Source organism: Chaetodon auriga, chromosome 18 (assembly GCF_051107435.1).
Source record: "Chaetodon auriga isolate fChaAug3 chromosome 18, fChaAug3.hap1, whole genome shotgun sequence".
NCBI lineage: Eukaryota > Metazoa > Chordata > Actinopteri > Chaetodontiformes > Chaetodontidae > Chaetodon > Chaetodon auriga.
Window position 1 is genome coordinate 20,225,842 of NC_135091.1, and position 11,659 is coordinate 20,237,500.

Genomic DNA, 11,659 nt, shown 5'->3' on the forward strand with positions numbered 1-11,659 from the left:
ACACACGGGCCTGACGGATTAAAGCTCCATGGGTCCCCTAAGCCTGGCCATTCCACTAAAGAAGGAACAGCACCCTCTACTGGTGAAAGAGGAGAAGAAAAGGCTTACAGCACCTGGTATTCCCAGGCGGTCTCCCATCCAAGTACTAACCAGGCCCGACCCTGCTTAGCTTCCGAGATCGGACGAGATCGGGCGCTGTCAGGCTGGTATGGCCGTAAGCCGCAAGCACTGATGCACACAAGCTTTTTATACATGTGCCCTGTGTATGTACACTCTGGGCTGTGAGGGCTTTCTCCTTTCACTTGTCTGGATATGTTGAGGCCGCTTTGATTGTGCGGCCCAACAAATCCGACTTCTAAAGAAGGCAAGTCAATCAATGGACACACTTTTGGTGGTTGCACACACGGGCCTGACGGATTAAAGCTCCATGGGTCCCCTAAGCCTGGCCATTCCACTAAAGAAGGAACAGCACCCTCTACTGGTGAAGAAAAGGCTTACAGCACCTGGTATTCCCAGGCGGTCTCCCATCCAAGTACTAACCAGGCCCGACCCTGCTTAGCTTCCGAGATCGGACGAGATCGGGTGTTGTCAGGCTGGTATGGCCGTAAGCCGCAAGCACTGATGCACACAAGCTTTTTATACATGTGCCCTGTGTATGTACACTCTGGGCTGTGAGGGCTTTCTCCTTTCACTTGTCTGGAAATGTTGAGGCCGCTTTGATTGTGCGGCCCAACAAATCCGACTTCTAAAGAAGGCAAGTCAATCAATGGACACACTTTTGGTGGTTGCACACACGGGCCTGACGGATTAAAGCTCCATGGGTCCCCTAAGCCTGGCCATTCCACTAAAGAAGGAACAGCACCCTCTACTGGTGAAAGAGCAGAAGAAAAGGCTTACAGCACCTGGTATTCCCAGGCGGTCTCCCATCCAAGTACTAACCAGGCCCGACCCTGCTTAGCTTCCGAGATCGGACGAGATCGGGCGTTGTCAGGCTGGTATGGCCGTAAGCCGCAAGCACTGATGCACACAAGCTTTTTATACATGTGCCCTGTGTATGTACACTCTGGGGTGTGAGGGCTTTCTCCTTTCACTTGTCTGGAAATGTTGAGGCCGCTTTGATTGTGCGGCCCAACAAATCCGACTTCTAAAGAAGGCAAGTCAATCAATGGACACACTTTTGGTGGTTGCACACACGGGCCTGACGGATTAAAGCTCCATGGGTCCCCTAAGCCTGGCCATTCCACTAAAGAAGGAACAGCACCCTCTACTGGTGAAGAAAAGGCTTACAGCACCTGGTATTCCCAGGCGGTCTCCCATCCAAGTACTAACCAGGCCCGACCCTGCTTAGCTTCCGAGATCGGACGAGATCGGGCGCTGTCAGGCTGGTATGGCCGTAAGCCGCAAGCACTGATGCACACAAGCTTTTTATACATGTGCCCTGTGTATGTACACTCTGGGCTGTGAGGGCTTTCTCCTTTCACTTGTCTGGAAATGTTGAGGCCGCTTTGATTGTGCGGCCCAACAAATCCGACTTCTAAAGAAGGCAAGTCAATCAATGGACACACTTTTGGTGGTTGCACACACGGGCCTGACGGATTAAAGCTCCATGGGTCCCCTAAGCCTGGCCATTCCACTAAAGAAGGAACAGCACCCTCTACTGGTGAAAGAGGAGAAGAAAAGGCTTACAGCACCTGGTATTCCCAGGCGGTCTCCCATCCAAGTACTAACCAGGCCCGACCCTGCTTAGCTTCCGAGATCGGACGAGATCGGGCGCTGTCAGGCTGGTATGGCCGTAAGCCGCAAGCACTGATGCACACAAGCTTTTTATACATGTGCCCTGTGTATGTACACTCTGGGCTGTGAGGGCTTTCTCCTTTCACTTGTCTGGATATGTTGAGGCCGCTTTGATTGTGCGGCCCAACAAATCCGACTTCTAAAGAAGGCAAGTCAATCAATGGACACACTTTTGGTGGTTGCACACACGGGCCTGACGGATTAAAGCTCCATGGGTCCCCTAAGCCTGGCCATTCCACTAAAGAAGGAACAGCACCCTCTACTGGTGAAGAAAAGGCTTACAGCACCTGGTATTCCCAGGCGGTCTCCCATCCAAGTACTAACCAGGCCCGACCCTGCTTAGCTTCCGAGATCGGACGAGATCGGGCGTTGTCAGGCTGGTATGGCCGTAAGCCGCAAGCACTGATGCACACAAGCTTTTTATACATGTGCCCTGTGTATGTACACTCTGGGCTGTGAGGGCTTTCTCCTTTCACTTGTCTGGAAATGTTGAGGCCGCTTTGATTGTGCGGCCCAACAAATCCGACTTCTAAAGAAGGCAAGTCAATCAATGGACACACTTTTGGTGGTTGCACACACGGGCCTGACGGATTAAAGCTCCATGGGTCCCCTAAGCCTGGCCATTCCACTAAAGAAGGAACAGCACCCTCTACTGGTGAAAGAGGAGAAGAAAAGGCTTACAGCACCTGGTATTCCCAGGCGGTCTCCCATCCAAGTACTAACCAGGCCCGACCCTGCTTAGCTTCCGAGATCGGACGAGATCGGGCGCTGTCAGGCTGGTATGGCCGTAAGCCGCAAGCACTGATGCACACAAGCTTTTTATACATGTGCCCTGTGTATGTACACTCTGGGCTGTGAGGGCTTTCTCCTTTCACTTGTCTGGATATGTTGAGGCTGCTTTGATTGTGCGGCCCAACAAATCCGACTTCTAAAGAAGGCAAGTCAATCAATGGACACACTTTTGGTGGTTGCACACACGGGCCTGACGGATTAAAGCTCCATGGGTCCCCTAAGCCTGGCCATTCCACTAAAGAAGGAACAGCACCCTCTACTGGTGAAGAAAAGGCTTACAGCACCTGGTATTCCCAGGCGGTCTCCCATCCAAGTACTAACCAGGCCCGACCCTGCTTAGCTTCCGAGATCGGACGAGATCGGGCGTTGTCAGGCTGGTATGGCCGTAAGCCGCAAGCACTGATGCACACAAGCTTTTTATACATGTGCCCTGTGTATGTACACTCTGGGCTGTGAGGGCTTTCTCCTTTCACTTGTCTGGAAATGTTGAGGCCGCTTTGATTGTGCGGCCCAACAAATCCGACTTCTAAAGAAGGCAAGTCAATCAATGGACACACTTTTGGTGGTTGCACACACGGGCCTGACGGATTAAAGCTCCATGGGTCCCCTAAGCCTGGCCATTCCACTAAAGAAGGAACAGCACCCTCTACTGGTGAAAGAGCAGAAGAAAAGACTTACAGAACCTGGTATTCCCAGGCGGTCTCCCATCCAAGTACTAACCAGGCCCGACCCTGCTTAGCTTCCGAGATCGGACGAGATCGGGCGTTGTCAGGCTGGTATGGCCGTAAGCCGCAAGCACTGATGCACACAAGCTTTTTATACATGTGCCCTGTGTATGTACACTCTGGGCTGTGAGGGCTTTCTCCTTTCACTTGTCTGGAAATGTTGAGGCCGCTTTGATTGTGCGGCCCAACAAATCCGACTTCTAAAGAAGGCAAGTCAATCAATGGACACACTTTTGGTGGTTGCACACACGGGCCTGACGGATTAAAGCTCCATGGGTCCCCTAAGCCTGGCCATTCCACTAAAGAAGGAACAGCACCCTCTACTGGTGAAAGAGCAGAAGAAAAGGCTTACAGCACCTGGTATTCCCAGGCGGTCTCCCATCCAAGTACTAACCAGGCCCGACCCTGCTTAGCTTCCGAGATCGGACGAGATCGGGCGCTGTCAGGCTGGTATGGCCGTAAGCCGCAAGCACTGATGCACACAAGCTTTTTATACATGTGCCCTGTGTATGTACACTCTGGGGTGTGAGGGCTTTCTCCTTTCACTTGTCTGGAAATGTTGAGGCCGCTTTGATTGTGCGGCCCAACAAATCCGACTTCTAAAGAAGGCAAGTCAATCAATGGACACACTTTTGGTGGTTGCACACACGGGCCTGACGGATTAAAGCTCCATGGGTCCCCTAAGCCTGGCCATTCCACTAAAGAAGGAACAGCACCCTCTACTGGTGAAGAAAAGGCTTACAGCACCTGGTATTCCCAGGCGGTCTCCCATCCAAGTACTAACCAGGCCCGACCCTGCTTAGCTTCCGAGATCGGACGAGATCGGGCGTTGTCAGGCTGGTATGGCCGTAAGCCGCAAGCACTGATGCACACAAGCTTTTTATACATGTGCCCTGTGTATGTACACTCTGGGGTGTGAGGGTTTTCTCCTTTCACTTGTCTGGAAATGTTGAGGCCGCTTTGATTGTGCGGCCCAACAAATCCGACTTCTAAAGAAGGCAAGTCAATCAATGGACACACTTTTGGTGGTTGCACACACGGGCCTGACGGATTAAAGCTCCATGGGTCCCCTAAGCCTGGCCATTCCACTAAAGAAGGAACAGCACCCTCTACTGGTGAAGAAAAGGCTTACAGCACCTGGTATTCCCAGGCGGTCTCCCATCCAAGTACTAACCAGGCCCGACCCTGCTTAGCTTCCGAGATCGGACGAGATCGGGCGTTGTCAGGCTGGTATGGCCGTAAGCCGCAAGCACTGATGCACACAAGCTTTTTATACATGTGCCCTGTGTATGTACACTCTGGGCTGTGAGGGCTTTCTCCTTTCACTTGTCTGGAAATGTTGAGGCCGCTTTGATTGTGCGGCCCAACAAATCCGACTTCTAAAGAAGGCAAGTCAATCAATGGACACACTTTTGGTGGTTGCACACACGGGCCTGACGGATTAAAGCTCCATGGGTCCCCTAAGCCTGGCCATTCCACTAAAGAAGGAACAGCACCCTCTACTGGTGAAAGAGCAGAAGAAAAGGCTTACAGCACCTGGTATTCCCAGGCGGTCTCCCATCCAAGTACTAACCAGGCCCGACCCTGCTTAGCTTCCGAGATCGGACGAGATCGGGCGTTGTCAGGCTGGTATGGCCGTAAGCCGCAAGCACTGATGCACACAAGCTTTTTATACATGTGCCCTGTGTATGTACACTCTGGGCTGTGAGGGCTTTCTCCTTTCACTTGTCTGGAAATGTTGAGGCCGCTTTGATTGTGCGGCCCAACAAATCCGACTTCTAAAGAAGGCAAGTCAATCAATGGACACACTTTTGGTGGTTGCACACACGGGCCTGACGGATTAAAGCTCCATGGGTCCCCTAAGCCTGGCCATTCCACTAAAGAAGGAACAGCACCCTCTACTGGTGAAAGAGCAGAAGAAAAGGCTTACAGCACCTGGTATTCCCAGGCGGTCTCCCATCCAAGTACTAACCAGGCCCGACCCTGCTTAGCTTCCGAGATCGGACGAGATCGGGCGCTGTCAGGCTGGTATGGCCGTAAGCCGCAAGCACTGATGCACACAAGCTTTTTATACATGTGCCCTGTGTATGTACACTCTGGGGTGTGAGGGCTTTCTCCTTTCACTTGTCTGGAAATGTTGAGGCCGCTTTGATTGTGCGGCCCAACAAATCCGACTTCTAAAGAAGGCAAGTCAATCAATGGACACACTTTTGGTGGTTGCACACACGGGCCTGACGGATTAAAGCTCCATGGGTCCCCTAAGCCTGGCCATTCCACTAAAGAAGGAACAGCACCCTCTACTGGTGAAAGAGGAGAAGAAAAGGCTTACAGCACCTGGTATTCCCAGGCGGTCTCCCATCCAAGTACTAACCAGGCCCGACCCTGCTTAGCTTCCGAGATCGGACGAGATCGGGCGCTGTCAGGCTGGTATGGCCGTAAGCCGCAAGCACTGATGCACACAAGCTTTTTATACATGTGCCCTGTGTATGTACACTCTGGGGTATGAGGGGTTTCTCCTTTCACTTGTCTGGAAATGTTGAGGCCGCTTTGATTGTGCGGCCCAACAAATCCGACTTCTAAAGAAGGCAAGTCAATCAATGGACACACTTTTGGTGGTTGCACACACGGGCCTGACGGATTAAAGCTCCATGGGTCCCCTAAGCCTGGCCATTCCACTAAAGAAGGAACAGCACCCTCTACTGGTGAAGAAAAGGCTTACAGCACCTGGTATTCCCAGGCGGTCTCCCATCCAAGTACTAACCAGGCCCGACCCTGCTTAGCTTCCGAGATCGGACGAGATCGGGCGTTGTCAGGCTGGTATGGCCGTAAGCCGCAAGCACTGATGCACACAAGCTTTTTATACATGTGCCCTGTGTATGTACACTCTGGGCTGTGAGGGCTTTCTCCTTTCACTTGTCTGGAAATGTTGAGGCCGCTTTGATTGTGCGGCCCAACAAATCCGACTTCTAAAGAAGGCAAGTCAATCAATGGACACACTTTTGGTGGTTGCACACACGGGCCTGACGGATTAAAGCTCCATGGGTCCCCTAAGCCTGGCCATTCCACTAAAGAAGGAACAGCACCCTCTACTGGTGAAAGAGCAGAAGAAAAGGCTTACAGCACCTGGTATTCCCAGGCGGTCTCCCATCCAAGTACTAACCAGGCCCGACCCTGCTTAGCTTCCGAGATCGGACGAGATCGGGCGTTGTCAGGCTGGTATGGCCGTAAGCCGCAAGCACTGATGCACACAAGCTTTTTATACATGTGCCCTGTGTATGTACACTCTGGGCTGTGAGGGCTTTCTCCTTTCACTTGTCTGGAAATGTTGAGGCCGCTTTGATTGTGCGGCCCAACAAATCCGACTTCTAAAGAAGGCAAGTCAATCAATGGACACACTTTTGGTGGTTGCACACACGGGCCTGACGGATTAAAGCTCCATGGGTCCCCTAAGCCTGGCCATTCCACTAAAGAAGGAACAGCACCCTCTACTGGTGAAAGAGCAGAAGAAAAGGCTTACAGCACCTGGTATTCCCAGGCGGTCTCCCATCCAAGTACTAACCAGGCCCGACCCTGCTTAGCTTCCGAGATCGGACGAGATCGGGCGCTGTCAGGCTGGTATGGCCGTAAGCCGCAAGCACTGATGCACACAAGCTTTTTATACATGTGCCCTGTGTATGTACACTCTGGGGTGTGAGGGCTTTCTCCTTTCACTTGTCTGGAAATGTTGAGGCCGCTTTGATTGTGCGGCCCAACAAATCCGACTTCTAAAGAAGGCAAGTCAATCAATGGACACACTTTTGGTGGTTGCACACACGGGCCTGACGGATTAAAGCTCCATGGGTCCCCTAAGCCTGGCCATTCCACTAAAGAAGGAACAGCACCCTCTACTGGTGAAAGAGGAGAAGAAAAGGCTTACAGCACCTGGTATTCCCAGGCGGTCTCCCATCCAAGTACTAACCAGGCCCGACCCTGCTTAGCTTCCGAGATCGGACGAGATCGGGCGCTGTCAGGCTGGTATGGCCGTAAGCCGCAAGCACTGATGCACACAAGCTTTTTATACATGTGCCCTGTGTATGTACACTCTGGGGTATGAGGGGTTTCTCCTTTCACTTGTCTGGAAATGTTGAGGCCGCTTTGATTGTGCGGCCCAACAAATCCGACTTCTAAAGAAGGCAAGTCAATCAATGGACACACTTTTGGTGGTTGCACACACGGGCCTGACGGATTAAAGCTCCATGGGTCCCCTAAGCCTGGCCATTCCACTAAAGAAGGAACAGCACCCTCTACTGGTGAAGAAAAGGCTTACAGCACCTGGTATTCCCAGGCGGTCTCCCATCCAAGTACTAACCAGGCCCGACCCTGCTTAGCTTCCGAGATCGGACGAGATCGGGCGTTGTCAGGCTGGTATGGCCGTAAGCCGCAAGCACTGATGCACACAAGCTTTTTATACATGTGCCCTGTGTATGTACACTCTGGGCTGTGAGGGCTTTCTCCTTTCACTTGTCTGGAAATGTTGAGGCCGCTTTGATTGTGCGGCCCAACAAATCCGACTTCTAAAGAAGGCAAGTCAATCAATGGACACACTTTTGGTGGTTGCACACACGGGCCTGACGGATTAAAGCTCCATGGGTCCCCTAAGCCTGGCCATTCCACTAAAGAAGGAACAGCACCCTCTACTGGTGAAAGAGCAGAAGAAAAGGCTTACAGCACCTGGTATTCCCAGGCGGTCTCCCATCCAAGTACTAACCAGGCCCGACCCTGCTTAGCTTCCGAGATCGGACGAGATCGGGCGTTGTCAGGCTGGTATGGCCGTAAGCCGCAAGCACTGATGCACACAAGCTTTTTATACATGTGCCCTGTGTATGTACACTCTGGGGTGTGAGGGCTTTCTCCTTTCACTTGTCTGGAAATGTTGAGGCCGCTTTGATTGTGCGGCCCAACAAATCCGACTTCTAAAGAAGGCAAGTCAATCAATGGACACACTTTTGGTGGTTGCACACACGGGCCTGACGGATTAAAGCTCCATGGGTCCCCTAAGCCTGGCCATTCCACTAAAGAAGGAACAGCACCCTCTACTGGTGAAAGAGCAGAAGAAAAGGCTTACAGCACCTGGTATTCCCAGGCGGTCTCCCATCCAAGTACTAACCAGGCCCGACCCTGCTTAGCTTCCGAGATCGGACGAGATCGGGCGCTGTCAGGCTGGTATGGCCGTAAGCCGCAAGCACTGATGCACACAAGCTTTTTATACATGTGCCCTGTGTATCTCCACTCTGGGCTGTGAGGGCTTTCTCCTTTCACTTGTCTGGATATGTTGAGGCCGCTTTGATTGTGCGGCCCAACAAATCCGACTTCTAAAGAAGGCAAGTCAATCAATGGACACACTTTTGGTGGTTGCACACACGGGCCTGACGGATTAAAGCTCCATGGGTCCCCTAAGCCTGGCCATTCCACTAAAGAAGGAACAGCACCCTCTACTGGTGAAGAAAAGGCTTACAGCACCTGGTATTCCCAGGCGGTCTCCCATCCAAGTACTAACCAGGCCCGACCCTGCTTAGCTTCCGAGATCGGACGAGATCGGGCGTTGTCAGGCTGGTATGGCCGTAAGCCGCAAGCACTGATGCACACAAGCTTTTTATACATGTGCCCTGTGTATGTACACTCTGGGCTGTGAGGGCTTTCTCCTTTCACTTGTCTGGAAATGTTGAGGCCGCTTTGATTGTGCGGCCCAACAAATCCGACTTCTAAAGAAGGCAAGTCAATCAATGGACACACTTTTGGTGGTTGCACACACGGGCCTGACGGATTAAAGCTCCATGGGTCCCCTAAGCCTGGCCATTCCACTAAAGAAGGAACAGCACCCTCTACTGGTGAAAGAGCAGAAGAAAAGGCTTACAGCACCTGGTATTCCCAGGCGGTCTCCCATCCAAGTACTAACCAGGCCCGACCCTGCTTAGCTTCCGAGATCGGACGAGATCGGGCGTTGTCAGGCTGGTATGGCCGTAAGCCGCAAGCACTGATGCACACAAGCTTTTTATACATGTGCCCTGTGTATGTACACTCTGGGCTGTGAGGGCTTTCTCCTTTCACTTGTCTGGAAATGTTGAGGCCGCTTTGATTGTGCGGCCCAACAAATCCGACTTCTAAAGAAGGCAAGTCAATCAATGGACACACTTTTGGTGGTTGCACACACGGGCCTGACGGATTAAAGCTCCATGGGTCCCCTAAGCCTGGCCATTCCACTAAAGAAGGAACAGCACCCTCTACTGGTGAAAGAGCAGAAGAAAAGGCTTACAGCACCTGGTATTCCCAGGCCGTCTCCCATCCAAGTACTAACCAGGCCCGACCCTGCTTAGCTTCTGAGATCGGACGAGATCGGGCGCTGTCAGGCTGGTATGGCCGTAAGCCGCAAGCACTGATGCACACAAGCTTTTTATACATGTGCCCTGTGTATGTACACTCTGGGGTGTGAGGGCTTTCTCCTTTCACTTGTCTGGAAATGTTGAGGCCGCTTTGATTGTGCGGCCCAACAAATCCGACTTCTAAAGAAGGCAAGTCAATCAATGGACACACTTTTGGTGGTTGCACACACGGGCCTGACGGATTAAAGCTCCATGGGTCCCCTAAGCCTGGCCATTCCACTAAAGAAGGAACAGCACCCTCTACTGGTGAAAGAGGAGAAGAAAAGGCTTACAGCACCTGGTATTCCCAGGCGGTCTCCCATCCAAGTACTAACCAGGCCCGACCCTGCTTAGCTTCCGAGATCGGACGAGATCGGGCGCTGTCAGGCTGGTATGGCCGTAAGCCGCAAGCACTGATGCACACAAGCTTTTTATACATGTGCCCTGTGTATGTACACTCTGGGGTATGAGGGGTTTCTCCTTTCACTTGTCTGGAAATGTTGAGGCCGCTTTGATTGTGCGGCCCAACAAATCCGACTTCTAAAGAAGGCAAGTCAATCAATGGACACACTTTTGGTGGTTGCACACACGGGCCTGACGGATTAAAGCTCCATGGGTCCCCTAAGCCTGGCCATTCCACTAAAGAAGGAACAGCACCCTCTACTGGTGAAGAAAAGGCTTACAGCACCTGGTATTCCCAGGCGGTCTCCCATCCAAGTACTAACCAGGCCCGACCCTGCTTAGCTTCCGAGATCGGACGAGATCGGGCGTTGTCAGGCTGGTATGGCCGTAAGCCGCAAGCACTGATGCACACAAGCTTTTTATACATGTGCCCTGTGTATGTACACTCTGGGCTGTGAGGGCTTTCTCCTTTCACTTGTCTGGAAATGTTGAGGCCGCTTTGATTGTGCGGCCCAACAAATCCGACTTCTAAAGAAGGCAAGTCAATCAATGGACACACTTTTGGTGGTTGCACACACGGGCCTGACGGATTAAAGCTCCATGGGTCCCCTAAGCCTGGCCATTCCACTAAAGAAGGAACAGCACCCTCTACTGGTGAAAGAGGAGAAGAAAAGGCTTACAGCACCTGGTATTCCCAGGCGGTCTCCCATCCAAGTACTAACCAGGCCCGACCCTGCTTAGCTTCCGAGATCGGACGAGATCGGGCGTTGTCAGGCTGGTATGGCCGTAAGCCGCAAGCACTGATGCACACAAGCTTTTTATACATGTGCCCTGTGTATGTACACTCTGGGCTGTGAGGGCTTTCTCCTTTCACTTGTCTGGAAATGTTGAGGCCGCTTTGATTGTGCGGCCCAACAAATCCGACTTCTAAAGAAGGCAAGTCAATCAATGGACACACTTTTGGTGGTTGCACACACGGGCCTGACGGATTAAAGCTCCATGGGTCCCCTAAGCCTGGCCATTCCACTAAAGAAGGAACAGCACCCTCTACTGGTGAAAGAGGAGAAGAAAAGGCTTACAGCACCTGGTATTCCCAGGCGGTCTCCCATCCAAGTACTAACCAGGCCCGACCCTGCTTAGCTTCCGAGATCGGACGAGATCGGGCGCTGTCAGGCTGGTATGGCCGTAAGCCGCAAGCACTGATGCACACAAGCTTTTTATACATGTGCCCTGTGTATCTCCACTCTGGGCTGTGAGGGCTTTCTCCTTTCACTTGTCTGGATATGTTGAGGCCGCTTTGATTGTGCGGCCCAACAAATCCGACTTATAAAGAAGGCAAGTCAATCAATGGACACACTTTTGGTGGTTGCACACACGGGCCTGACGGATTAAAGCTCCATGGGTCCCCTAAGCCTGGCCATTCCACTAAAGAAGGAACAGCACCCTCTACTGGTGAAGAAAAGGCTTACAGCACCTGGTATTCCCAGGCGGTCTCCCATCCAAGTACTAACCAGGCCCGACCCTGCTTAGCTTCCGAGATCGGACGAG

The 11,659-nt window shown here is 52.3% G+C and overlaps 30 non-coding genes across 30 annotated transcripts in view; all 30 read right to left on the reverse strand.

Moving 5' to 3' along the window:
* Window positions 1-101: 101 nt before the first annotated feature.
* Window positions 102-220, reverse strand: LOC143337159 (5S ribosomal RNA). The gene has a single exon (XR_013078808.1). It is a non-coding gene; the product is annotated as a 5S ribosomal RNA (ribosomal RNA).
* Window positions 221-491: 271 nt separating this feature from the next.
* On the reverse strand, window positions 492-610 carry LOC143337140 (5S ribosomal RNA). Its single transcript, XR_013078791.1, has one exon. It is a non-coding gene; the product is annotated as a 5S ribosomal RNA (ribosomal RNA).
* A 280-nt stretch (window positions 611-890) lies between these two features.
* On the reverse strand, window positions 891-1,009 carry LOC143337105 (5S ribosomal RNA). Its single transcript, XR_013078758.1, has one exon. It is a non-coding gene; the product is annotated as a 5S ribosomal RNA (ribosomal RNA).
* A 271-nt stretch (window positions 1,010-1,280) lies between these two features.
* Window positions 1,281-1,399, reverse strand: LOC143337170 (5S ribosomal RNA). Its single transcript, XR_013078819.1, has one exon. It is a non-coding gene; the product is annotated as a 5S ribosomal RNA (ribosomal RNA).
* A 280-nt stretch (window positions 1,400-1,679) lies between these two features.
* LOC143337182 (5S ribosomal RNA) lies at window positions 1,680-1,798 on the reverse strand. Its single transcript, XR_013078830.1, has one exon. It is a non-coding gene; the product is annotated as a 5S ribosomal RNA (ribosomal RNA).
* Window positions 1,799-2,069: 271 nt separating this feature from the next.
* On the reverse strand, window positions 2,070-2,188 carry LOC143337106 (5S ribosomal RNA). Its single transcript, XR_013078759.1, has one exon. It is a non-coding gene; the product is annotated as a 5S ribosomal RNA (ribosomal RNA).
* Window positions 2,189-2,468: 280 nt separating this feature from the next.
* LOC143337193 (5S ribosomal RNA) lies at window positions 2,469-2,587 on the reverse strand. The gene has a single exon (XR_013078841.1). It is a non-coding gene; the product is annotated as a 5S ribosomal RNA (ribosomal RNA).
* A 271-nt stretch (window positions 2,588-2,858) lies between these two features.
* On the reverse strand, window positions 2,859-2,977 carry LOC143337107 (5S ribosomal RNA). Its single transcript, XR_013078760.1, has one exon. It is a non-coding gene; the product is annotated as a 5S ribosomal RNA (ribosomal RNA).
* Window positions 2,978-3,257: 280 nt separating this feature from the next.
* LOC143336890 (5S ribosomal RNA) lies at window positions 3,258-3,376 on the reverse strand. The gene has a single exon (XR_013078633.1). It is a non-coding gene; the product is annotated as a 5S ribosomal RNA (ribosomal RNA).
* Window positions 3,377-3,656: 280 nt separating this feature from the next.
* On the reverse strand, window positions 3,657-3,775 carry LOC143337205 (5S ribosomal RNA). The gene has a single exon (XR_013078852.1). It is a non-coding gene; the product is annotated as a 5S ribosomal RNA (ribosomal RNA).
* A 271-nt stretch (window positions 3,776-4,046) lies between these two features.
* LOC143337108 (5S ribosomal RNA) lies at window positions 4,047-4,165 on the reverse strand. Its single transcript, XR_013078761.1, has one exon. It is a non-coding gene; the product is annotated as a 5S ribosomal RNA (ribosomal RNA).
* Window positions 4,166-4,436: 271 nt separating this feature from the next.
* LOC143337109 (5S ribosomal RNA) lies at window positions 4,437-4,555 on the reverse strand. The gene has a single exon (XR_013078762.1). It is a non-coding gene; the product is annotated as a 5S ribosomal RNA (ribosomal RNA).
* A 280-nt stretch (window positions 4,556-4,835) lies between these two features.
* Window positions 4,836-4,954, reverse strand: LOC143337112 (5S ribosomal RNA). Its single transcript, XR_013078764.1, has one exon. It is a non-coding gene; the product is annotated as a 5S ribosomal RNA (ribosomal RNA).
* Window positions 4,955-5,234: 280 nt separating this feature from the next.
* LOC143337216 (5S ribosomal RNA) lies at window positions 5,235-5,353 on the reverse strand. The gene has a single exon (XR_013078863.1). It is a non-coding gene; the product is annotated as a 5S ribosomal RNA (ribosomal RNA).
* A 280-nt stretch (window positions 5,354-5,633) lies between these two features.
* On the reverse strand, window positions 5,634-5,752 carry LOC143337227 (5S ribosomal RNA). The gene has a single exon (XR_013078874.1). It is a non-coding gene; the product is annotated as a 5S ribosomal RNA (ribosomal RNA).
* Window positions 5,753-6,023: 271 nt separating this feature from the next.
* On the reverse strand, window positions 6,024-6,142 carry LOC143337113 (5S ribosomal RNA). Its single transcript, XR_013078765.1, has one exon. It is a non-coding gene; the product is annotated as a 5S ribosomal RNA (ribosomal RNA).
* Window positions 6,143-6,422: 280 nt separating this feature from the next.
* LOC143337114 (5S ribosomal RNA) lies at window positions 6,423-6,541 on the reverse strand. The gene has a single exon (XR_013078766.1). It is a non-coding gene; the product is annotated as a 5S ribosomal RNA (ribosomal RNA).
* Window positions 6,542-6,821: 280 nt separating this feature from the next.
* Window positions 6,822-6,940, reverse strand: LOC143337239 (5S ribosomal RNA). Its single transcript, XR_013078885.1, has one exon. It is a non-coding gene; the product is annotated as a 5S ribosomal RNA (ribosomal RNA).
* A 280-nt stretch (window positions 6,941-7,220) lies between these two features.
* LOC143337250 (5S ribosomal RNA) lies at window positions 7,221-7,339 on the reverse strand. The gene has a single exon (XR_013078896.1). It is a non-coding gene; the product is annotated as a 5S ribosomal RNA (ribosomal RNA).
* Window positions 7,340-7,610: 271 nt separating this feature from the next.
* Window positions 7,611-7,729, reverse strand: LOC143337115 (5S ribosomal RNA). The gene has a single exon (XR_013078767.1). It is a non-coding gene; the product is annotated as a 5S ribosomal RNA (ribosomal RNA).
* A 280-nt stretch (window positions 7,730-8,009) lies between these two features.
* Window positions 8,010-8,128, reverse strand: LOC143337116 (5S ribosomal RNA). Its single transcript, XR_013078768.1, has one exon. It is a non-coding gene; the product is annotated as a 5S ribosomal RNA (ribosomal RNA).
* Window positions 8,129-8,408: 280 nt separating this feature from the next.
* LOC143337263 (5S ribosomal RNA) lies at window positions 8,409-8,527 on the reverse strand. The gene has a single exon (XR_013078908.1). It is a non-coding gene; the product is annotated as a 5S ribosomal RNA (ribosomal RNA).
* A 271-nt stretch (window positions 8,528-8,798) lies between these two features.
* On the reverse strand, window positions 8,799-8,917 carry LOC143337117 (5S ribosomal RNA). Its single transcript, XR_013078769.1, has one exon. It is a non-coding gene; the product is annotated as a 5S ribosomal RNA (ribosomal RNA).
* A 280-nt stretch (window positions 8,918-9,197) lies between these two features.
* On the reverse strand, window positions 9,198-9,316 carry LOC143337118 (5S ribosomal RNA). The gene has a single exon (XR_013078770.1). It is a non-coding gene; the product is annotated as a 5S ribosomal RNA (ribosomal RNA).
* Window positions 9,317-9,596: 280 nt separating this feature from the next.
* Window positions 9,597-9,715, reverse strand: LOC143336927 (5S ribosomal RNA). Its single transcript, XR_013078669.1, has one exon. It is a non-coding gene; the product is annotated as a 5S ribosomal RNA (ribosomal RNA).
* Window positions 9,716-9,995: 280 nt separating this feature from the next.
* LOC143337275 (5S ribosomal RNA) lies at window positions 9,996-10,114 on the reverse strand. The gene has a single exon (XR_013078920.1). It is a non-coding gene; the product is annotated as a 5S ribosomal RNA (ribosomal RNA).
* Window positions 10,115-10,385: 271 nt separating this feature from the next.
* On the reverse strand, window positions 10,386-10,504 carry LOC143337119 (5S ribosomal RNA). Its single transcript, XR_013078771.1, has one exon. It is a non-coding gene; the product is annotated as a 5S ribosomal RNA (ribosomal RNA).
* A 280-nt stretch (window positions 10,505-10,784) lies between these two features.
* On the reverse strand, window positions 10,785-10,903 carry LOC143337120 (5S ribosomal RNA). Its single transcript, XR_013078772.1, has one exon. It is a non-coding gene; the product is annotated as a 5S ribosomal RNA (ribosomal RNA).
* Window positions 10,904-11,183: 280 nt separating this feature from the next.
* Window positions 11,184-11,302, reverse strand: LOC143337287 (5S ribosomal RNA). The gene has a single exon (XR_013078931.1). It is a non-coding gene; the product is annotated as a 5S ribosomal RNA (ribosomal RNA).
* A 271-nt stretch (window positions 11,303-11,573) lies between these two features.
* Window positions 11,574-11,659, reverse strand: part of LOC143336859 (5S ribosomal RNA) — a 119-nt gene continuing 33 nt past the window's right edge. Inside the window, exon 1 of the ribosomal RNA XR_013078604.1 lies at window positions 11,574-11,659. This exon is cut by the window's right edge and continues 33 nt beyond it. This is a non-coding gene — a ribosomal RNA (5S ribosomal RNA).